Source organism: Macrotis lagotis, chromosome 5, assembly GCF_037893015.1.
Source record: "Macrotis lagotis isolate mMagLag1 chromosome 5, bilby.v1.9.chrom.fasta, whole genome shotgun sequence".
Taxonomy (NCBI): domain Eukaryota; kingdom Metazoa; phylum Chordata; class Mammalia; order Peramelemorphia; family Peramelidae; genus Macrotis; species Macrotis lagotis.
Genome location: NC_133662.1, coordinates 66721180 through 66747005, shown reverse-complemented (window position 1 = coordinate 66747005; position 25826 = coordinate 66721180).

The following is a 25826-nucleotide window of genomic DNA, read 5'->3' as shown; positions in this document are numbered from 1 at the left end:
GACTATTCTTCTTCCAAATGTCTTTTGTGAGTATATGTTCTTTATACAGATTCTATCAGAATTTTTTTATCTTCATCCATTTAATGAATTGTGTTATTTCTTCAATTTCAGATGTTCATTGTATAGCACAATACTAAATATGCTTTTGTCTACTTGGTATTTAGTGTCCACATAGTGATTGTTAGTATAACCAGATTATGAGCTTTGAATGATTGGAGGTAAGAGATCCAATCTAAACTGCCACAATTTGACCTTGGCAAGTGCTTAACCATCACTTTATATGAACAATTTTCAAATGTTATTATTCTTTGAAAACAGTATCTCAAATATCTTTCCCATGACTAAATTGGATTTCAAGCATCAAGTTTGGATTGAATTGGAAAAGAAGTGTGGCATACTTTTTAGCCATCATTTTTCAAACAATGAAACAAACCAAAAAGTTAATTAATATATTTAAAAGATCTTTCAAAAAGGGAGAATTTGATGGGGCAGGGTCTCATAAAGGCAAAATGTCATTGTCCTTGAAAATTTCCAGTTCTTTTAAGTATATATAAGGCATATTTTGTAGCCAAAAAGCCTTGTTATTTTCATTTTATAAAAGCTGAGGTCATATTCATCTCTAAATGTAAGGAGGAAATTGATCTCTCACATAATATGAAAACAAGTTATGGTACATGAACACTATGGAATACTATTGTTCTATAAGAAATGATAAAGGGTCAGACTCTAGAGAAGCATGGAATGACTTAAGGGATCTGATGCTGAGCAAAGGGAATAGAACAAAGAGAACAATGTGCACAGCAACAACAATATTATGAGATAAACAATCTTAATGGAAGCAGCTTCATCTTCAATCCAGAGAACTAAGACAACAGTATTTGACTGAATGTAGATTAAATTATCTCCACCCAGAGGAAGAAAAACCAAAACAAAACACACACACACACACACACACACACACACACACACACACACACACACAAACACAAAACTCTTCCAAATCTAATGAATACTTTATAAAAATTCTCTTAAGTATCTCTTTCTCTTAATCCTAATTCCTCATGACAAAAATAACCAATTTGCAAACATGTTTAGCAAAATATGTATGTAAAATGCTTACCTGACTGTTCTATGCTGAGGGGAGGGGGGGTGGGAAAGGAGGGTGGAGGGAAATTTTGTAACTTGGAAATATGAAAGTACATATGAATGAAAATAAATACATTTTTTAAATTTAAAAAAGCAAACATAATGATATGTAGTGGAAAGGAGGACTAGTTTGTATATTAAGGGGCCTGAGTTATAGTCCTAACCCTGTCACTAAATAACTATATGTCCTTAGTGTTTCCTACAACTTCAAAGATCAAAACTTAATTGCTATTTGGTATTTAACAGTCTCCAAAACTTGACCCCTTTTATCTTTCCAATTTTATTTTGTATTACTCCTCTCTATGAACTTCACTGCATAGCTTCTTTAAGATGTCAAGATGCTCTATATTCCATTTCTGTTACTATTCACTGTCTTCACTATCTTAATATATCATATAGTTAGCATTTATATAGTGTATTAAGGATTATAAAAAATTTTAATGTTTTTTCACCAACCACCTTGGAAGTTAGGTGCTATTATTGTCTTTTCTTTAACAGAAAAGAAATCTGTGGCAGATATAAGTTAAGTGAATTCCCAAGGCCATTATCTAGGAAATATCTAAGGTCAAAATTGAATTCAGATCTTTTTGTCTAGATCCAATGTTTCTATCCATTATAGCACCTATCTAACTCTTCACATTTGATATCATCAATTTATCTACACTAAAGTGAAAAATCATCTCATTCATAATGTTGTGGTCAACTAAAATATTTTCATGATTAAAGTGGTTTCTTTTCAGGTGTAACCATAAATGAGGCTTTACCATATATCAATTTCCATAGAAAAGCATTAGCCCCTATGGGAAAATATGTTCCTTTCCTTTAGTCAATCCATTAGATCCCAGAAAATAAAGAATAAGCCATTTTTTCCAGGACAAAAATTAGGGAAAGTATTTTTAAGAAAGAAAAACAGTAGGTAAAGATGGAAATTATCTTTCTTCTGAATACTATCAATGTAATCTAATCTCTCAAGGCATCTGCTATCTGTGCAGCATGGAACTAAGGGCTAAAGATATCAAGACATAGTACCAGACAAATAATAAGAATTTAACAAAAGCGTGTTGATTTGTTAACTTTTATAATCAACACTTCAGTGTCCTCATATAACCCTGTCTTAGAATTCACTAAGGAGTAATAAGAAAGAGGGTCCCATAACCTGTCAGATTTTAGTTTATCTGCTGAGGGGGAATTAATCACATTATATGTATGTCCTTAGTGTATATCCTTAGTTCTTAAAGAACATTACATCAGCCTCACTTTCTTCTCTGGAACCATCTGAGTTCTGTTGCCAAATGTGAATCAGGAAGATTGGAGTTAGGTCTGGATGAAAGTCAGAGTTAAGTAACAAACAGCTAATAAGTGTTAAGTGCCCAAGGGCAGATTTGGACTTAGGTCCTTTCTATTTACTGCACATCCTGGCTGCCCTGATAATAATTACATGATATCTGTGAACTAAAGATACTGCCAAGCTCAACAATTTACTTCAAAGCAGAGATTCATTGACAATCACTTCCTAGTTAACCTATATTTGAAAATCAAAAATGCTATAGACAGCTGATTCTTCATTAATTATCTATCTTATTACGGGCTCTATCTCATAGACAAAAAAGCTAACAAACAAACAAATTTTCTCCCAATACCAACAAAGACATTATTTCTTACTAGAGATAAAATTTTCAAGTAGCACCCAAACAAAAGCATTGCATTCCTTAGAGATCAGAATCACTGACTAAAGTAGAAAATAATGCAATACAAATGACTTACCAATCTCATTCTTTGAAACTTCATATAGATTCTGAGATGAGCAGCAAAATTTTACCCCCAATATCTCATTTACACCTCACTTGTCAATGATCCTCCAGTTCAAGACTTCTTTGAAACATTATGTTCTTATTCTGAGTTGTCAAGTCTGAGCTTTATCAAAGTTTTTTGAAGGGTCTGTCATATTTGAAGAAAACAAAATATAGAATCTCTAAGCTTTTCTCATAATCAATATTCTGCTGTGGGACTTTGTAGTACTTAGTAATGAACTCTGATCTTACGCTTCCATCCAACAACTGAGGGAGAACTTCCATTGTACTCCAAATCCATGACTTTTCAGAGACTTTAGAAGAATCTCCTATCCTGAAGAAAAAAGGCAGAAGGGGGGGGGGGAAAGAAATTAACAATTGCTTCTTAATAGCTCTCTAGATACTTCTAGGAAGTGTTCAGTCTATATTTATCCTCCTCCTGCCTAGCTCTCTAATTCGCAAATATATGCTTCCATTAGCCATTTCTTCCTCCTATTTGAAGAGATGTGGCATAATGAATAGAGCCAGGATGAATTTGGTTAAATTTCCACATGTGCTGGATATATGACCCTAGACCAGTTAAACTATCACTGCTTTAAGCAGCTGTTTAAGATCATGCGCCATAGTAGAAAAGTTGCCCAGCAATGGTAGAGGGAATTTTGTCTCACCCAAGAATTTCCAATACCAATGAAATCAGTGGGCCAGTGTCTATTCCATCACATATGAAGCTAGCACTGTTGACAAAATTTGTTGTGCCTGAATAGATTAAGATATCATTTTCACTACCACAATCACTAAAAAAAAAAAAAAAAAAAAAAGACTCTGTTTGGCCTTCATCTACAGATAGTGTTTGCAAATACCTTTTGACCCAGTGTTCTATCCCATACTTTTACTCAGAGATTTTTCTTCTCTCTTTGAATCTGTCCATAGCCATATTACATTATTTTAAGTCATAATTCCTTTCTTCAATTCTGGGTGATTTTTTTTCTTAAAACTCCCTTATGTCAGTTAATCAATGTCAGTTTCCAAGTGTCGATTCTCTACTTTTATCCAGTCTAATATTTTACCTCCAGAAGTATTTCATTGCTGGTTGAATGACAGAAACTCCTGCCTTACTCTTATATTCATGACTTCATATTTTATTTATTATGATTGCTTCTGAGATACTAGGAAAACTGAGCTGAGTAAACTCAAGTTATGATAAGATACAACTGGGACTCCTTAAGTCAAAAATAGTTTATCCAATGTTCTTATTCTCTGAGGAAATCAGAAAAATTCTTTTGATATTCAAATTTCTTTTTCAGTTGAAAAAATTCAATAATTTTTCTCTTGAAACCCTGAAACCAAAAGAAATACTTAATGGTTTCATTTAAATAATTAGATCCAACCAACTTAATATTTAAGTGTTTATTTTCTAGCAACTTAATAACTGGTTGGAAAAATAATACATATATATTAAAAGAAAAAAATGAAATGTTTTTTCTTTCCATTGTTAATAACCATGATCAGTCATTCCTTTCTATGTATACTTGTTGGTCACAGAACACTTTTTCAAAAGTGTTCCATATTGATTTGGGGAGATTTTTGGTACTTGCTTTTTGGTTCCTAGATCTTTCAAAACATCAACTTCAGGAAGATAGGGAATTATGGCAAAAGAGATGTTTTGGGTTCAACCAAAAAAAAGAGCAAATAAAAAGATATCACAAAGATTTGAGAGCATCATTGAAAGAAATATAAGAAACATAGTTCAATCTAACATGGAATGATGAACTCTCTTAGACCAATGATTTGAAAAGTGTCTAACAAAGGGTAAGAATTCATGGTTTAACTAAAAAACAATTAATATCCAGATAATTCTGGGACATCCAGATTTTCCTGGGGATATAGGACACATGGTATGGGAACCAATTCTCAAATTTTCCCTTGTACTTTGTAAAATTTCACCATCTTTTCTTTAAGATGTTCCAGACTCAGGGGGCAGAGCCAAGATGATGAAATGAAGGCACATAATCCTAGAAGTTCTCCCCCAAAACAATTCAATATGTATAAATTATGACTTTAACCAAACTCTAGAGTGGTGAGGCCCACAGAAAGAATAAGTGAAACAATTCTCCTATCCTAGACAACTTGGAAAATCTGCAGGAAAGATCAGTTCCAAAGGGGTTGGAAAGGACCACAATCCACCATGGGCTACACCAAAGTGGAGCAGCACCAGCTATTCAGGAAGAACAAATGGGGCACCAGAGTTCTGGGGGGGGGGGGCTATTGGTAGCTGGGGGGGCAATTTTCAGACCTCTCAGTCCAGGGATTGCCAAGGACAACTTGAAAGATCCGCAGGAAAACTCTGGCATACCAGAGTGAACATGGAGCCTAGACCAATACAGACCAGGTCAGCACTGTCCTGCTCCAGGAACCTGCAGTGCTGCCATGCAGCTACTTCTAGAGCACTCAGCCCATGGACAGAAAGGAGGTCAGGGGAGAATGTAGAGGTATGGGACAGGACTCTGTTGCTCTGCGTCTTCTCAGATTCAGGTCACAATATGGATTCCCACATAGTCATAGCATAGCAAGGACTCTCCTCATAATTTCAGAGTAGAAGGAAGTACTTGTGATCATCCACAGACCAGAGAACAAGCCAAGAGCCTCTCATAAGACTTTGAAGGAATTGGGGTCCCTGGCATGGGGAGGGGAGTTCCAAAAGATATTCAAACATTAGAGAAAATGCATCCTACATCCTAGATGCAAAGAGTTCAAATCAATTTATATGGTGGAGGAATGAGTAAACAACAGAAAAAAAAGAATCTAATCATAGATAGTTACTTTGGTCCCATGGAGGATCAAAATATACACCCAGAAGATCACAAAGTCCTAGCTTCTGTATCCAAAGACTCCAAGAAAAATACGAATTGGTCTCAGGCTATGGAAAAGCACAAAAAAAGATTTTGAAAAGCAAGTAAGGGAGGTAGAGGAAAAATTGGGAAGAAAAATTACAGCGATGCAGGAAAATCATGAAAACTAAGTCAGCAGCTTAACAAGGAGATACAAAAAAAAACTAAAGAAACTACCATTTTAAAAATCAGTTTAGGTCAAATGTAAAAAGCAGTCCAAGAGCTCAATGAGGAGAATACCTTGAAAAACAGAAATGCCCAGACTGAAAAGGAAATTTTAAAAAAAATCTCTGAAGAAAATAATTCCTTTAAATGTAGGATGTAGCTAAAGGAAACTGATGACTATGAGAAATCAAGAAACAATTAAAAAAAAACACAAAACAGTGAAAAAACTAGAAGAAATATCTCATTGGAAAAACAACTGATCTGGAAAACAGATTCAAGAGAAGACATTTAAAAATTATTTGGCTACCTGAAATTCATGATCAGGAAAAGAATCTAGACTTCATTTTTTTTAATTCTCCAGGAAAATTGCCCTGATATCCTAGAAATTGAAGGAATCCTCTGATCACCTTCTGAAAGATTCCTAAATAAACACTCCAAGAATTTTATAGAAAAATTCCAGAACTCTCTAGTAAGGCTAAAATATTGTAAACCAGAATATACGAAATATCATAGAGCTACAGTCAGGATTACACAAGATTTAGCATCATCTGCATTAAGAACACATACAGCTTTTTGCTGGAAGGCAAAAGAGCTTGAATTACATCGAAGAATCAACTACCCAGAAAAACTGAATATAATCTTTCAGGGGAAAAAGATGAATATTCAATGAAATAGGGGACTTTCAAACTTTCCTGTTGAAATGACCAGAGTTTGATCTTCATGTTCGGGCCTTAGGGACGCATAGAATTGGTGGACAGGAATGGTAAGTTATGAGGAATTAAATGAAGTTGAATTGCTTGTATTCCTGCCTGAGAAGATGATACTGATAACTCATATAAACCCTTCTCTTTTTTTAGAGCTGTTAGAAGGAGCTTATATAGACAAGGCACAAGAGGGAGCTATACATGAAGGTAAAATATATAAAATATGAAGTTAATGAGCAAGAAAGGAATGTACTGGGAGAAAGGAAAAGGAGAGATGGAATGGGACAAGATATTTCATGTAAAAGGGTCAAGGAAAAGCTTTTGCAATGGAGTGGATGGGGAGAAGGTGAAGTGGTATAAGTGACCTTTCATTCTCATTGGAAGTGACTCAGAGAGGACATAATATACATACTCAATAAGGTATAGAAATCTATCTTATCCAAGAAGGAAAAAGTAGAGGAAAGGAATGGGATAAAGGGAAAGGGAAGATGGATGGAGGTGTAGGTCATAGAAGAAAGGGGAGAGCATGGGAGAGGACAGTCAAATTCAACACACTTTTGAGGAGGGAAAGGGTGAAAGAAGAGAGAAAGAATAGAATCAATGAAGATGGGAAGAAATAGGATGAAGAGAAATACAGGTAACAATAGCTACTGTCAGAAAAAATATTGAAACAACTTCTCTGAAAAACTCATGACAAAGAATCCCAAAGACAGAACTGATGGATATCTGAATACAGACTAAAGTTGCTTTTTTTCCCTCTCACTTTATTTTTCTCAAGGTTTTTTATCTTTGTGGGAGAATTATGTTTACTATTTCAATAAGGCTATTATAACAATGGGAAAATAAATTAGTTTACTAATTCAAGATTAAAAAATAAGATGTTTTAAACTCTGTGACTGTTTATAAGAATCTTCTTTTACAGAATCATTTTTTAACAGAGAAAGTCACATTCCCCACTGCTTTCATCTTATATTCTTTTATCCCATTAGCCTCAATCCTATTCCTTTTGTTGTTCTTTACTGTCCCCCTTGGAGATTTTCTTGACAAAGATACTGGAGTGGTTTGACATTTATTTTCTTTTTCAGCTCATTTTATAGATGAAGAAACTGAGGCAAATAGAATCAAGTGACTTACCAAAGGGTAATTTTATACCAAAGGGTCAATCATAAAGCTGGAAGATGAATGAGGTCAGATTTGAACACATGAAGACATCAGACTCAGAACTCTATCCACTGCACCACCAGCCACCCAGTCCTATGTGCCAAATCTAATTCTACCCATTCTTTCTATTGGGTTCTCTAGAATTCTCCCTATTCTACTTTTTACAAACTTCCTGAAAATCTTTTTCCTTGTTACCTGCACTCCAGTCACCACATCTGTCCCACCACAAACACATCAGAATAATATTGTGGACTCTAATTATTGAGCTTTTGACTTTTCTTTCCTGAAACCAGGTCTCCATATCACTGGAATCAATTTTATTCTTACAGACTCAGCATTATGTTCAGCCTCTTCTGCCAATACTTCTTTCGTGTTACCTAGAACTCAAGAGGGAGATGAAATTCTCCTTGCTCCTCTTTGAAAATTCGAACCTCTTGGGACTACCATCATTCAACAGTCACTGTTTTTCTCTTAAAATTCACATTATCCAAATATATCACCCATTTCAAATCCCAGTGACAAGTTATAATACTTTCTCAAAGAGTTCTTTACTCATTCCATAGCTTTCCTCTCCACTCCAACACATTTATTTTAGGGAACTTCATTACAAATATCTCCATGTTCCCTCCAACCCTCGAGCACACAAGATCCTCAGTATCTTCAATTTTCTCCTTAACTCTGACACATTGAAAAATGAAACTTCTGATCTTAGCATTCAAACAAGACTGATCTCCAAAGTTACCTGCTGACCACCCTCTCCTCTTATATATTCTCTCTTCTCTACTTTCATAACACCTTTTAAATCTCTGCTTACCTGGCTGGCCACCTTTTCTCAGTCTCCCAAACTGGATAATTAGCCATATTTTATCTTCTAAGTTTGAACATTCCCCAAGACACTTCCCAGAATGCTCTTCTCTCTTGAAATTTAATACTTTACTGACATCTTTGAACCCTGGAGGGTGTAATAGTTGTGTCCATATCAGTGTCCCCAAGAAGTATGGAGGATAAAATGAATGTCAACAACTTTAGGCAGGAAAGCCAACTAGAAAATAGTATAATAGTCCATAGAGAAGTGATGAGGGCCAAAACGAACATGAAGGCATTCTGAGTGGAAAGAAATGTAGAATTGCCAAGAGTGGGCAAATAATTCGATATAATATGTAAATGAGTTAAGGATAGGTTTCTGACCAGGCACTGTTTTAAACTGACTTGGCTTTCCCTCAGAACTGACAAGAATCAAGCCTCTTAGATTCTGGCTTGACAGAACCCACAAAAGATCAGAGGTCAATATCTTCCAGCAAGATCTGTCAAAGGGGAGCACAGGCATGCCAGGGCAGAGAGCAGTGCACTGGTTGCAGGGCGATGTGGAGAACTAATCTGAGATACTTGGCTCTGGGGGTGGAAGCATTTGCAGCGTGTGAGGTAGGAGGACTGGGAGAGCTCCAGCACAGCTTCCCAGGACATCAATTTGACCAGGGCAGATGGTCAGGATGACTGACCCCAACAACAAGCCCCTGGCATTCTCAAAGGAGCAACTGGGGTTCCTGTAGGAGGGCCTGACATTTCAAACCCTGATGGCCTAGTTCAGCAACTGACTTGCAGGGGGACAGTCCAGATACAGTTACTGACTCCAGTATGAAATATTTCCAGGGTTCTCAACACCGATGTTCTGTGAACTAGCCTCTCCACCAATACAAGAACCTACAAAAAGATAACATCCCCAAATTAAGAAAACCCAGCACAAAATAGGATCTCTTGAGTATTTCTTTGGAGAAAAGGATACTAAATATGAAGAATACTATATATGAAGCTTCAGAGAAGAATATGAAATAATCTCCATCTCAGAAAGACTTTTTAAAAGAGATCAAAAAATAATTTAAAAATCAAATGAAAACTTGAGAAAAGAAGTGTAATCTTCTCTTACTCTTCTTTTCTCACATTTTCCAATAATCATTGAAGGAATCCATCAATCACCTCCTGAAAGGGATCCCAAAATGAAAACTCCAATGAATATTATGACCAAACTCCAGAATTATCAGATCAAAGAGAAAATCCTGTAAACAGCAAGAAAGAAGAAATTCAAATACCAAGGAGTCAGGATTACACAGGACATGATTGCATGGACTATAATGGATCAGAGGACCTCAAATATGATATTCTGGAGAGCAAAGGAGTTTGAATTACAACTAATAATCAGTTATCCAAGAAAACTGAACCTTCTCTTTCAAGGAAACAGATGGACATTTAATGAAACAGGTGACTTTCAAATTTTCCAGATGAAAAGACAAGAGCAGAAGAGAAAATTTGATTTTGAAACAGGAGATTCAAGAGATATATGAAAAGACAAACATGGGAAGATAAAAAAACTGTTATCCAATAAGATTAAACTAGTTATATTCCTACCAGGCAAAAAAAGATCTCACAATTCTTGAAAATTGTAACTCTGTTAGAAAGGAATATACTTTGGCTGAAAGTATGGACATTCAATGGGATGTCCAGTTCAAATTTGATGGAATTATTTTAAAAATAAGACATTAAAAAGCATAGGGACCAAAGAACAATAAAATATTCATGCCCTTTGACCAGCAATTCCAATTCTAGATCTATATCCAGAAGAATTTTTTTTAAAAATGGGAAAAGTCCTACATGTTCCAAAATATTCACATCAGCTCTTTTTGTAGTGGCAAAGAATTGGAAATTGAGAGGATGCCCATCAATTGGGGAATGGCTAAACAAGTTATGATACATGAATGCTATGGAATACTATTGTTCTATGAGAAATCTTAGAGGGTCAAACTCTAGAGAAGCATGGAATGACTTGCGGAATCTGATGCTAAATGAAGGGAGTAAAACAGAAAAAAATGAACATATCAACAATAACATTATGAGATGAACAATCTTGAAGGAAAGTGCCTCCTTTCAGCAATCTGGAGAGCTGGGACAACTGTATTTGACTGGTTATGGGCTATATTATCCCCATCCAGAGGAAAACAAAGCAAAACACACAGAAAAACAAAAAACAGCACTTCCAAATCTCATGAAAATTTTATAAAAATTGTCTGTTATGTATCTCTTTCCCTCAATCTTAAATCCTCATGCCAATTATTAATTTATAAACATGTTTATCAAAATATGTATGTAAAATGCTAAGCTGACTGTTCCTTGCTGGGGGGGAGGGGGGTGGGAAGGGAGGGTGGAAGGAAATTTTGCAACTCAGAAAAATGTATATGATATATGGATGAAAACAAATATTTTTTTTAAAAAAGCATGGGGAGAGGGACTGAAAGGAGACAGGATAAAGGGGAAGATAGAATGGGGTAAATTGCATCACTAAATTACATTACATGCTAAAGATCTATTGCAATAGAGAGTAAAAGTGAGGATGTCAAACCTCCTGAATCTTCATAGTTGAGTTTAGAAATTTATCTTACCTTTCAAGTATTAAGAGAGGGAAAAGAGAGTGAGGGAAGGAGGGACAGGTAGAAGGGAGGGAAGAAAGCTTATATAATAAAAATGACAACTCTGTCTAAATTAAATTATTTATTCAGTGCCATACCAATCAAAATTACAAAAAATTACTTTAATGAGCTAAAAAATAGTAACTAAATTCATATGTAGGAATAAAAGTTCAAGAATATCAAGGAAATTAAGGGAAAATGCAAAGGAAGACAGTCTGATCATACAAGATCTAAAATTATATCATAAAGCATCAGTTATCAAAACCGGTACTGGCTAATAAATACAGTGGATCAGAAACACGGTGAATCAGTGAAATAGACTAGGTGCAAAAGAGACAGCAGTAAATGACTAAAATAAGCTACTGATTGATAAACCCAAAGATTTCAGCTTCTGGGATAATAACTCGCTCTTTTATAAAAACTGCTATGAAAACTGGAAGATGCATGGCAGAAACTAGGCAAAAACCAACATTATTCCCTATACCAAGAGAAGGTTGAATTGTGTCCAAGATTTTGATATATGTGAGGTAATACGTCAATTATGAAAACAAGAAATAGTTTACCTGACTACAGTAAGCAGAGTACTTTATGACCAAAGAAGAGATAGAGAACATTATAAAAAGTCAACTGGATAATTTTGATATATATTAAAAAAAACTTTTGCACAAACAAGACCACTGCAATCAAGAGTAAAAGAAATGTAATTAGTTGGGAAACAATTTTACAACTAGTGTTTCTGACAGAGGACTCATTTCTAAAATATACAGAGAACTGAGTCAAATTTATTTTTCAAAAAGTCAAGTCCTCAATCGATAAATGGTCAAGGATATGGAAAGATAAATCTTAGATGAGGAAATCAAAGCTATATATAGATATATGAAAAATTGCTCTAGATTACTATTGATTATAACAATGCAAATTAAAATATCTCTTAGGTATCATCTCACACCTATCAGATCAGCCAATATAACTAGAAAGAAAAAGGTTTCATGTTATAAGGGATGTTAGAAAACTTGGACACTAATACATTGGGGGTTTTTTTTGTTTTTTTAAAGGGTTTTTTTTTTTTTTGCGAGGCAAATGGGGTTAAGTGGCTTGCCCAAGGCCACACAGCTAGGTAATTATTAAGTGTCTGAGACCGGATTTGAACTCAGGTACTCCTGACTCCAGGGCTGGTGCTTTATCCACTGCACCACCTAGCCGCCCCAAAACTAATACATTGTTGATGGAATTGTGAATTGTTCAACTTTTCTAGAGCAAAAATTAGGATTATGCCCAAAAGTAATAAAACTATGATCCAGCAATACCATTACTGGGTCTATATCCTGAAGAAATTATGAAATTGGGTAAATATTCCACATGTACAAAAATATTCACAGCAGCTTTTTGGAGAAAGAAAGAAAGAATTGGAAATTTAGGGAATGCCCATCAATTGGGGAATTGTTGAACAAACTGTTGAATATGTATATAATGAAATACTATTGTTCTGTAAGAATCATGAGGGATTGGATTTCATAAAAGCCTTGAAAGACTTATGAATTGAAGTGGAGTGAAAAGAACAGAAACAGAAGAACTTTATACACACTTAACAATAACGTGGAGTGATAATCAACTAAGATGGACTTGTTCAAAGATAATTTCAAAGAATTATCTTGGAAAATTTCTTCCATAGCCAGAGAAGGAAATATGAAGTTTAAATGAAGACAAAGCTTATTATCTTCAATTTTAAAAAGTCGTGTTACATATTATACCATTTTTTCCTCTCTAATGCTTTACTTCTTCCATTTGGATTTGAGTCTTTTCTCAAAATATGATCAATATGGATCTATTGCTTTGGATGGTTATAAATGTGGATCCTATATCAAATTACTTTCTGACAGGAGGAACAGGGAGAAAAGGGAGGGAGGGAACAAATGTAAAACTTGAAATCTTGAAAAGTTATTGGTAAAAACTACCATTGCATGTAATTGAAAAACAAATAAATAAAATGATTTTTAAAAGAGTTAAGCATGACTCCAAAGTTGTTTTACTCAACAAAAATAGAAGAATTTTTTTTCCCCAAAATTGAAAAGGATTGCATTGGTTTGTTTTGGTGGGGATGTCTGAAGTGTTGAGTTCTTTATTAATGCTATTGAATTTGGGATTCCTACAGGATATCTAGTAGGCATGAATTGTATACAGAATCTTTATATATCAGCTAGTGGGGGAAGGTGTAGGGGGCGGCCCCAGGGAGTGATATTCACATATCCTTGGTGACTTTCTCCATCAAAGGTATATATAAATTATTGCTCATTGTATGAATCTGTTGGCTCACCAGTGAACCCTGACCTAGGATAATCTGTGGCTCCAGAGGTGGTTGTAAAATGTTTCTTTGATAGAGAAGTATGTATATTTCTAAGAACAAATATTGTAAATTTACCCAGGAAATTGTAAAATTGGGTCTTCTTTAATGGGTCATTGCTGAGATAAGTTTTTGCTATAAAAAGTCTGAGTTTCCAAAAATAAAGTTGGTAGATTTTCATTTACCAACCTTTTGTGTTTGGATATGTTTTTCTACCCAGACTGACTCTCAGAAATTCATGTCCAGACCCACACCAGAGCTATTGCGGGTGATAGCTGGTACCTGAATAGGACAGACTGTCAGACAGACTGAGGAATGGACAGGCAGATAGACTGACAGTCAGACCCAGAGGGGAATCAGTCTTAAAGGGAAAGAAAAAGTCTAGAAACCTGTGGGTCAAAACAGCCCTCATAAAGGGACAGCAGGCAATGAAGGTAAATATTTTTTTCATCAGGTCTAAAACAAAGCATTAAAATAAGAAAGGGACAGTCCAAGGACATTATTAGAAAGTGCTAAAGCAGGTAGTTAAAGAAAGAGGCTTGTTAATAACAACAAAACAATTGGAAGAATTTAGTGAATGTGTATAAAAATGTTGTTCTTGGTTTCCAGAAGGAGTATTAAGTATTGAAAAATGGGAAACTGTGGGGAAACAGATGAGTGACCATTTTAAACAGAAAGTTCAGGAGGCATTTCCTATAGGAGTCTTATCATTGGGGAATATTTTAAAAATCTGCCTGACTCCACCTGGAGATTTCTTTTGGTTCACAGTATATTAAAAGTTGATGTAGATGTTCAAGCTATTCAGCAGGAAGATAAAGAGTAAAAAAGAATGGTGGCTTTTACCTCCAATGTCACCTCTGTACCCCAGCCTGCCTCCGGGTGGGAGAACGGGTGTGGAGGCCAAGGCCTTAGGGCCATAAATTCCCAGGAGAATCCTCCTCCTGGATCCCACTTCAGGAACTTGCACCAGAGTGTCTCCAGGATGCCGGCCCCACATGCTCAGGCTGCCACAGTGCCTGCTGCTCCTGGGCTTCTGGAGGTGGTGACTACACAGCCAGTTTCACCTCCTCCTAACTCTAATAAGCCATCTTCTGCTCCTTTATGATCTAAAGAAGAAAATGTTACCAAAGATAAGGGGCATATGAATATTGTTCAAATAGCCACTCGAAAAGCAATGGACTAAGGAAGAGAAGATTCCATGGGACATGAGATAGTCATTGTTCTCTTTTCTCCTGCTTGAGAATCCTGATTCAAGGATCCCAGGGATTGTTTTGAGAGAATACTATAATTTAGATTTTTAAAACATTTAGAGAATTAAAATCAGCAACCAGCATGCATGATAACACCAGTCCATATGTTATGAATAAAATAGAAATATTAGGTAGACAAATATTAGCCCCAGAAGATTGGACCACGATACCAAAAACTACTCCTATACCAGGAGATTACTTAATATGGAAAACTGAATTTTTTGAGAATTTTACTAGTATGTATATTTCTAAGAACAAATATTGTAAATTTACCCAGGAAATTGTAAAACTGGGTCTTCTTTAACGGGTCATTGCTGAGATAAGTTTTTGCTATAAAAAGTCTGAGTTTCCAAAAATAAAGTTGGTAGATTTTCATTTACCAACCTAAAAGAAATGAAGCAGCAGGGTTAAGAATAACATTTGAAATGCTCTCTAGCACTGGTCCATAGGCAGGAGTAAATAATCAAATTGGGTATAGTTTACAAGCACATGAACAGACATAGTTAAAATTGCCTGAAAATGAAGGAGGCAATGGGAGTGAGAGATCAGACACCTTGTTTGCTCATGGCGCACTTATCTAGATCTTGAAGTTAACTGAGAGAGAGGAATTAAGAAAAAGCATTAGGTAAGAGAGAGAGAATTGTTTCATGAAGACTTGATAAAATAAAATAAAATGCTAACTTTTTAAAAACTACTGTTTAATTTTAAAAAAGACAAGATAATCGGGTTCATTTTAAAATATGTAATTTGATTGTTACAAAAAATAATGGGACGATTGAGGATTTAAAAAAAAAAAAAGAGACTCCCCCTCCCAGAAAAGATTTAGGGCTCTTGAAGTTATTTGGTTTACTCTAAGCTGATAGGGGATATTTCAAAGGTTAAGGGATTTTTGAGTGACTGTTTGCCTTCTCAAAAGTTATAGTTATTTATAGTTAAAATCAAGAAGTGTTAGATATCAAAACATTTTAATGGAAAAATGGATTGTGAAAAATGGAAGTTTCTCTGCATTTTTCCTCCAGTTTCTTGGAAGATTTGTCACCTTTGTTGGTGTTATTCTTGTCTTTGTGTAATGTTTAAAGGGACCCTCTAGTGTGAGAGCAGAATTTCCCCAGATTTTGGGGGCCTCTGGTTCTAAATGCTCTGACTTGCTCTATGGGTCTATATTTGTTTGCTTTAAAATACAGGCAGAGAGAAGCTCTCAATTGTCTCTCAGGTCTGCTGTTCTTGTGTTCTGATTGGCCAATCTTCTTTCCATTCTCTCTTTTAGATCTTCTTTTTCTCCGAAACTCATGATTGGCACCAAAAAAGGAGATTTTTTTGGAGGAGAAGGGGTTCTAATATTTTCTCTTATTTTCTAGTGTCTCTTTTCTGGTCTGATACTGATTTGGCAAATTACTGCTCTTAATTACCATGATGAATATATATATATATATATATATATATATATATATATATATATATATATATATATATATATATATATATATATATATATCGGGGGGTGAGCAAGGAATGATAAACAGTAAAGGTAAATAATTAGTGCATACTACCTTGATATCTCAAAATATGAAGAATCTCCAATTCCCAGAACATCATTTTGTCAGTGAGGATAGAAAGCTCTTTTAGAGCTTTTTTAGAGCTCTTTAGAGCATTGAGAAGTTAGAATAGCACTGATACAGATAAGAAAGATTTGCAAACTTTTATATCTTGACAAGGAAAATAATTTACAGTAATTTTGAATATGACTTTGTAATTTATAAGATTATTAAGAGAACTTTAAAGAAAAACTTGTAATCATAAAAAGGGATTTTAGAAACATCTGTTCTCAAGAAATTTTTATGTATAGAATTTTAAGGAGTAGAGGGAATATGCATTAAATTGAAATGTGTTGTGTATAATTAGTAAACTTTGTATAAGAACAGATTCAGATAATTTTTTCAAATTTTAATATTGTGTTACAATAACAAACAATGGATGAATTGAAGTATCATCCATCATCGTTGTAAAAATTCATTATAAGAAAACCGGAGAATACCTTACCAACAAAGTTACATTTCTCAAGGTCTTTTGACTCAGAGATTGTGAAAAACTGTGCTCTTCCATCTAGTGTTTCTTAAAGGTAATATTTATATGTAAGATCAAAGTAACTTATTTAATATCTGCTATTTAAGAAGAAGAAATTATATATGTATCCTGTAACCCTGGCATTGGTAAAATTTTTAAATTGATTTTTTGAAATGTTATATATATATATATGTATATATATATAATATATATATATGTCTGTGTGTGTGTGTGTGTGTATGTGTGAAACTACATTGGATTTTTTGAAATTATTATATATATATAACTGAATTCACAAAGAATCTTATTTTCTTTTTGAAAATAGAGTATTTGAACAAGAAGAAAATAAGCTTATAAAGTAGAGATGTGAAAGAAATTTATGTGTAACAGATATTTAGTTATAAGGTTAACTTTAAGAGAATGAGATGTCAGCATGGAAATATGTTTCATGTAGGTTAAGAATTTAATGTTTAATTTTAAAAAAGCAAAAATGGTAACCTTAGAAGAAGGTTATATAGGAAATGAGGAATTTATAACTTTTATTATTTCCATTTATGCTGAGGAAATGTGAGAGGTTTTGAAAGATGATTGGGAGATTGAAAATTATATAACCCATAGTTAGGTAAATTACTGATGAGCAAGATGCTGAAAAGTTATATGATCTAGTTTTATCAACATAAGCTATTTTACTGTAATGATGTCAAAGCCTGGAGTTAATGATTGCTCTATACAGGGGAAACATCTGAAGTTTCCTGAAATTTTTGAACAATATGATGGACCTTATTCTAGACCTGTAGGTCCAAGTATAAATGCAATTTAAAAAAAAAATAATTTTTTAAACAAAAGAATGAATTATATGCCTAATTAATGGTATTAATAGAACAGCTACAAACCCTTAACTTTTTTACAGAAAGTAAGTATAGTTATCATGTCGTCAGATACATAGAAACATCTTTTATTAAACATGGAACTGATGAAAAATTATATCGTCTTTAAAGAGCTACAAGAACTTATAAGAGATAGGTATAATCCTTTTTGAATATATACCTTCCCACACTAAATTGCCTGGGCCTATATATGAAGGCAATCATAGGGCTGATCAATTAACCCTTCTACTTCTTATAAGCTTAGTAGAACAGCAAGCTAGGCAGTGTCACAGAAAGTTTCATTAGAATGCCTCTTTATTAGGGAAAGAATTTAAAATCACCAGAGAACAAGCAAGGAATATAGTACTATCCTGTCAACTATGCATTCCATATTTACCTCCCCCTCCAAATTAGTCTAAGAATTCTCAAGGTCAGGTTCCTAATGAATTGTGGCAGATGGATGTGACTCATTTTACATCTTTTGGAAAAATGAAATTCCATGTTAATGAAGATACATTTGGTTCACGTGCAATGGCAACAGCACATAGTTCAGAGGCTATACAAGGTTTGATTGCTCATTTATGCCATTGTTTTGCTATTATAGGGATAACAAAATCCACAAAAATAGATAATGACCATAGATATACTTCTATGGCATTTAAACAATTCTGCCTATGTTACAATATGAAATATATTACAGGTATTCCCTATAACCCCACTGGTCAAGCTTTAGTAGAAAGAAAACATAAAGATCTTAAGAGATTTCTGGAAGTGCAGAAGAAGGGGGAATATATAGGGACAAAGGGGAAACAAGGAAGAAGAGTAAATCTTGCCTTGTATATAATTAATTTTTTAACATTTAACATTTAACACCTGCAGAAAGACTTTTTAAAAGATATTCAACATGAAGAGAAGGACATGGTCAAATGGAAGGATCCTAAGGCATCAACAATGAAAATGACTGGATCCATTATTACCCTGGGATCGAGGGTATGCTTCTGTTTTGTCTACAGATGGAGAAACCATCTGGTTTCCAGAAAGAAACATCAGACCATGCAGACCAGATGAATCAAGTAATACAGAAAATGAATAATTTATACTTAAGAAATCGAAAAGGAAAAGATGAGAGGAGAATATGTCATGGACTTATGGGACAATTTATGACTCATGAATAATTTGGGGACTGTAAAAGGAATTGAATATTGAACTTATATTCAAAACCCTCCATAGTTCACTGTTCTAAAGTAGGGTTGAAATTGTATTTATTGGGGAACCTGCAAATTATTTGGGATATAACAAAGTTCCTACTGGAGATATCAAAGAAGAGAAGCTGAGAAGAAAATTTAGACATAATTTTTCTGGTTTAAATACTGTGACACATATAAGTTTTTGTAAAATACGTATTGTTGAACCATGTGTTAAATTAAGTAAAATTAAACATTCAACTCAGTTAAATATTTATAACATGGGAACAATTAGGACTTTAGAAATATCAGGAGTTTCATTTGTAGAAAGTATTGAGGGAAAAGGGATGTTTCCTACAGAATTTCCTTTTTTTAAATTTACATGCTTGGGATTTCAAAAGTGAATGTTTTTCACCCTGGGTTGCCTGTCATACCCCAAATAGAAGAATTTATGACCATTTTATTTTGCTACAGGTGGGGAATTCTCCTGATAGCGTTGTTCCATGGGGTATTCCAGGCTATTTTAAACCAATTATATACCCAGAAATAGGGTTAGCTAATTCAGAGATATGGAAGGCTATGGCAGCTATAGGTGAGATAAAGTACATACAATGGAATAAGATGTTGGACAAAATATCTTATGCAGAAAAGAAATTGTCTGTGACTGCATGCACAGGAGTAGATATTGCCTTCATGATAAGATCTTTCAAAGATGTCAATATTAACAGAGAAAAAAAGGGGAATATAGTGTTAACTGTTACAATTGCACTATTTGAGCATGTATAAATAAGGAAGTGGAGGATGATGATGTTGTTTTCATGATAAGAAAACCAAAATTTGCTATAATACCCACCAAGGTAGAAGGCTGGTATATATCTCCTGCTGATGAGTTCTTAGAAAAAACATTAAAGAGAATTAGGTGGAAGAGATGTGTTAATTGTATTGTGTATCGTAGCAGCCATTATAGCAGCTATATCAGTGACTATTTCTGTACAAGTAGGGAATAAAGAAAAAATTGGAAGCTAAATATATCCTAGAATTATCAGAAGATGCTCAGGAGAGAATTAATGAAGATCTTTGTGATTTAATTAATGCATTACAAACCTCTGTAATAAACAATTGCAATGTGTTTATAGATTTTCTATTTGTGTTACTCCTTTAAAATTACCCACAGTTCGAAGGTTGAACAAACTATATAAACAGATCTTGTGTTTAAAATCATATTACCATCACATAACTATAGTTATGTGATTATTATCAAATTAATAAATGATTCTTTCTTAAAAACAAAATCAAAGAATTAAAACTATGTGATAATCTCAATAGTTAAATTAATAAATGATAGCAATTTTTATTTAACTTTTTTTCCCAAAAGAATTTGGCAGAAATGTTTTAAAAGGGAACATTTAATCAGGTATCGGCACAGTAAATAAAGTGTATGGTCTGAAGTGTGGAAAACTCATCTGTCTGAATTCAGACTGGAACTTAGACACTTACTATCTGTGTTAACTCTGGGCAAGTCACTTAACTCTGCCTTTGTTTCCTCATAAATAAAATGGAGTAGGAAATGGAAAAGCATTCCAGTATCTTTGTCAAGAAAACCCCAAACTGGGTCACAAAGAATGAGAAATGACTGAAAGGACTGGACACTAGGCTTTCTATCTGTCTATCTATCTATCTATCTATCTTATCTGTCTGTCTATCTATCTATTTTTCCCTGTTCCTAGTAGAGAGAATTAGAACCCAAATTAACCTCTAGCTATTGCCTTCAACAACAAAGTTGTGTTCTTCTTAAACTTCTTTAAAAACAGAATAGACAGCAAAAAACGAGAGAGAAAAGAAAAATTCATGCTTTTTTTACTTCTAATTAGTGTTTCTCTCATATTCTTTATAAAAGACAATCAGAATATCTTTATAAAAGACAATCAGTAAAGCTTTATAGGTGGGAGACTATAGAGGTATCAAAGTTTTAGTATAATAGATGTTTAATATCCTAAGTTATTTTTTTTTAGGTTTTTGCAAGGCAATGGGGTTAAGTGGCTTGCCCAAGACCACACAGCTAGGTCATTATTAAGTGTCTAAGGCCGGATTTGAACTCAGGTACCCCTGACTCCAGGGCCAGTGCTCTATTCACTACACCACCTAGCTGCCCCCTAAGTTACTTTTTAAAATTTAAAATAGAATGTTAATGTTTCATTTTCCTACCACTACATTCACCTAAAAAATGAAACTTTTTTCTAATTTTATCTTTTGAATGATTTACTTCTCTTTCAGTTCCCCTACAGCAAAATGGAGATAATATTTACCATCTTCATAAGGATGCCATGGAGATGAATTATATTACTTTAAATATGTAAAGCATCATATAAATCCTAAATGTTATTATTGTTCATAAATCTATTGGGCATTTCTCACAGATTAAAGAACATATTAAAGCTAAAATTTGTTGTGACAAATCTTTGAAGACAGGAACTGGAATTAAAAATGAACTATTTGAAATACTAGACACAGATGGGACAAATTTCATTTGAATCTTTCTTGTTTCTAAGTTGCCTGTTTGAACAATTATAAAGTAGAACAAAAATCATTCAGAAAAATCAAAGCTTGTTGGGTTTAAAAAGTGTTTTATCCATTGTCTTTTAAATTCTCAATTGTAAAAGATAATTTGGAAGTTTCATTTCTAATTATTTTCTGACTATTGAAAAATAATTGTTTACTAGAGCAAGAGGGTTTCTTTTCTTCCTTTTTGGAAAAACTTTGACCCCAAAACACCACATTGTGAATTTCTAATACTTTTATGTTTCCATCGGTTATAGGAAGATAGAATTTCTGATACCTGCATGAAAGTAAACTTGTTCTAGCAATAGCTAAGCCCTTGTTGAAATCTTCCTGGGTTCAAAATCAAAATGCCTCTGCTCACACTTGCTGACTTTGTTCCTTATAGTAAGAGATTTCAAGGATGGATGAGAGGCACATTATGACATGTGACATGGCATGTTTTATTTCATGGAAACTTCTCACTTGAAAAATGTTTTTTCTTCTTGACTGGATCCATAAACTCCGCTAGGGCACTTAATCAGAGCTCCAAGAATGTATACAACACAAATTTTAGCATCCTGTACAAAACTGTTGATTACTGACACTCACTCTCTCCTATAGCAATAGATGCCTGAATAACACATGCCAGAGATACAGACCAAAAGAGGAAATATGATTTCATGGACAAGGCAATTAAATATGGTTTCTAATTTTTTTTTATTTTCAAATAATGCTTGGAAAATATTTTGCTGGTCCATTTGGAAAGGGTAGAGGGAGTTCTCACTATTTGGCCACCTTAAAATCTTACCTATTCTTACAGGTCTCTCAGCTGTAGCAGGGAACCTGCCTAATATATACCCACAGATACAGAAACAAAGAAGAAATATGCTTCATGGGAAAAAGTAGCTGAATTTTATTTCTAATTATTTTTTGTTTGTTTTTATTTTCAGATATTGCTTGGAAAATATTTTGCTTGCCCATTTAGAAAGGGTCAAGGAAATTCTCACTTTTTGGCAACCTTAAGAATCCTGCCTATTCTTCCAGGCCTAGTTCAAATAACACCTCCCTCAGAAAGTTTTACTTGAATTTGTCTTCCATATCTTGCAGTTTAGTGAGTACCCAGAACTAGTTACCATAGAAAAAAGGCAAGTTCTCTGACACTTTTGGTGATTTCTGGACTCCAGCACTGCCAAAGATATATGATGCATTTTGCTGAGAAGACATAGTAACTCCTGATTGGTCCCTTGTCCCCTTGAGGGGAAAGGTGTGTGGTGGGTTAGCAGAAGGTATGTCAAAAATAATTGGCCACAGAGTCAGAAGTGAACAGGTGAAAAGCTGAGAATAACCAGCTTTGTCTCTCATCTATTTTTTTTCTAACTCTATTTCTCTGTTTCTCTCTGTCAAATCCAACTCCCACACCATATTTCCATTGGATGTCTAGCAAAGGGGGTATTTCTCTTCCTTTCCCTCATCAGCAGAAGTGGAAATGGTACTCTATTTGAACTCCCACAATAAATATCAGATCTTTGAACTTGAGGTGAGCTCAGGTAAGCCTGAGACCCTAACTGCCTTCTCCATTTTTTCCCTTCCCTTAATAAGTGTGTAATCAACAGTCATCAATCCTTAGGAAAAAATAGTGGATACTTTATGAATTAAGAGTTTCTGGAACTCTAAGTCATTGTTTATTCATTATGAAGTGGCTTCTGAAGTTTAATGGTTTCTCAAAGGAGAAGCACCATTGAAACAAGTATGCTGCAACTGAGAGGATGAAGAAAACACAAGTTATGCCTTGACTGAAAGGGTGACTGATTCATGGTTATTCATTCAATATGTAACACCTTGTATCTGACTTTTACCCCCATTCCTTTACTAAATCCCATTTTTATCTAATGACATTCTTATCAATCCTCACCTTGTTTCAGATCTGTAAGGTATTCTATGCAGTTGATCAGCCTATTCTATTTGATCTCCTTTTTCCTTCTTAAGCTTTAATATTACCACACTTTCCTAATTCTTTAACAAATTACTATCTGTCTTCTTCATTGGCTTATCTTTTTATTTTTATTTCTTGTCAGCTAGTCCACATGTCTATATTATCTCTTGTTATTCTAAAAGTCTGTTTGTAATTCATTCTAAAATACTTTTATGAGGAGGAATTTATTAACATTAAAAGTATTCATTCTTGTTTAGTTTTTCCATTCATTTTATCAAGTTATGTAATTTTTAATAACAAATATATATTACAAATATATCCATCATTATTCAAACATAAATTTCAATATAAAGTACAGTCCCTTTAAGGTAACACTCTCTAGTCAGATGACACTGTTAGAAAAAGACAAACAATACATTTTAAGCAAAGGAGAGTTAGATCAACTTTCAAAGGATCCATATATTGCTATAGTTATAGGCAGCAGTTGTGATGACTATAAGGCACAGGAAAATAATTTATTTTAATTTTAAAATGCATATACGTATATATAAATGCATAAACATATATACACAAAGACCTTTCAAAGGAGATTTGAGCAGCTTTGGATGGAAAATAAAATCCTGCAAATTGTAAAAAATATTTATCTTGTGACAGATACATAATGATGCATAGTTTTTGTATGAACAGTTTGCTATATAGTAGAGGAAATATTTTTATTTTTTTAACTAACAGAAAGATACGGTTATGATTTCAAGGATTTCAAGGACAAAGAATTTGATGATGGAATTTGTAATCATTATTGTCCTTCATGTCTTTTACTTTTTTTCTTTAAATGAAATTAAACAAAAAAACGAGAAATCAGTTATCTGGAGGCTAAAATATATTGGGAAATAGACTGTTGATTTCACACAAAGAATTAAGGAGTTTTATTTTTGGTTTTGTTTTTTTTTTGTAAGTCAAATTGGGTTAAGTGGCTTGCCCAAGGCCACACAGCTAGGTAATTATTAAGTGTCTGAGACCAGATTTGAACCCAGGTACTCCTGACTCCAGGGTTGGTGCACCACCTAGCCACCCCTGAATTCAGGAGTTTTAAGTGAAAATTGATACTCTTCATTATGCCATCAAAAGAAGAGAAAACTGAGGGAAGAACATGGCACATGAACCTATTGGAGAACCTGAGGACTGAAGTTATAATGAGGGGATAAAAATATGTTCTGTAAGAAATGTGTCAGTTTGAAGTAATACAATGACAGAAGATTAAATGATTCATTTGATGGAAGAGAAAATTGTCTTAATTGCCCAAGCACTTCAATGATTATTATTGCACTTCATCAGCATCTAGCACTGAAAGATGAAGGTTATTGTTCTTGTTGTAGAGCGCATATTTCTTATTTTATTTGAATATGAAAAGCAGAGGGGAAGACAGACTTTGCAGCTTATTTGTATCCACCTGAGTTTACTAGATTTGCATGCTTTGTTTAATGCTTTGTTTAAAGAACCAGCTTTGAGCTGTTTGCTGAAAGTACTGGTATCACTAGATAATGCAGGATTGAAGGGAATGAATTAGTGACTGAATTGGTGACTGATCTCATCTTTAATATACAGAAGTAGCCATCTGATCACCTTTCCTGTTCTCTGATTTACCAGAACTTGAGTGGAAAAATAAAGAGAAATTTTTTCCCAGTGAAGAGTGGGAAAGAAAATGAAAGAGTACAAAGCAATTCTTCCTTGCAATATAAGCAAAGTTGTAAATATTTTTATTTAGGTAGCATGATTAAACTACTGAGTCACACAGAATTTGAAATAGAGAAAAAGCCTAGAATTTAAAAATAAAAACTATCTAGTTATTGTCTTCCCTCTCTTGAAGACCAGTTCATCTTCTCTGATTCTGCTGTACCCCTCTCAATCTCCAAGATTTCCCAAATATCACTGTTAGAATCTTATTAACTAGATTATTTTTTAGTTCAAATATGGTCTCAGACTCTTACCAACTGTATGACCTTAGACAAGTCACTTAACCTTCTATTTATATCAGTTTTCTCATCTGTAAAATGGGCATAATAAAAGTACCCAACTTTCAGGGTTGTTGTGAGCATCAAATGAGATAATTATAAAATGTTTAACACAATGTCTGACATATAGGAAAACTAACTATCTGCTTATTATTCAGTTATTTATTTGTTTGGTACCTTCAGAATATGTCTCACCTGTGCCTGGTATCAGGCTCATCGGGACAAACTATTTAACTATGTAAGTTGGATATGGATTATACTATTCCTTTTTGTCTTATCCTTTTTTAGTTAAAAAAACATTTAATTTGGTAGAGAACATGTAAACA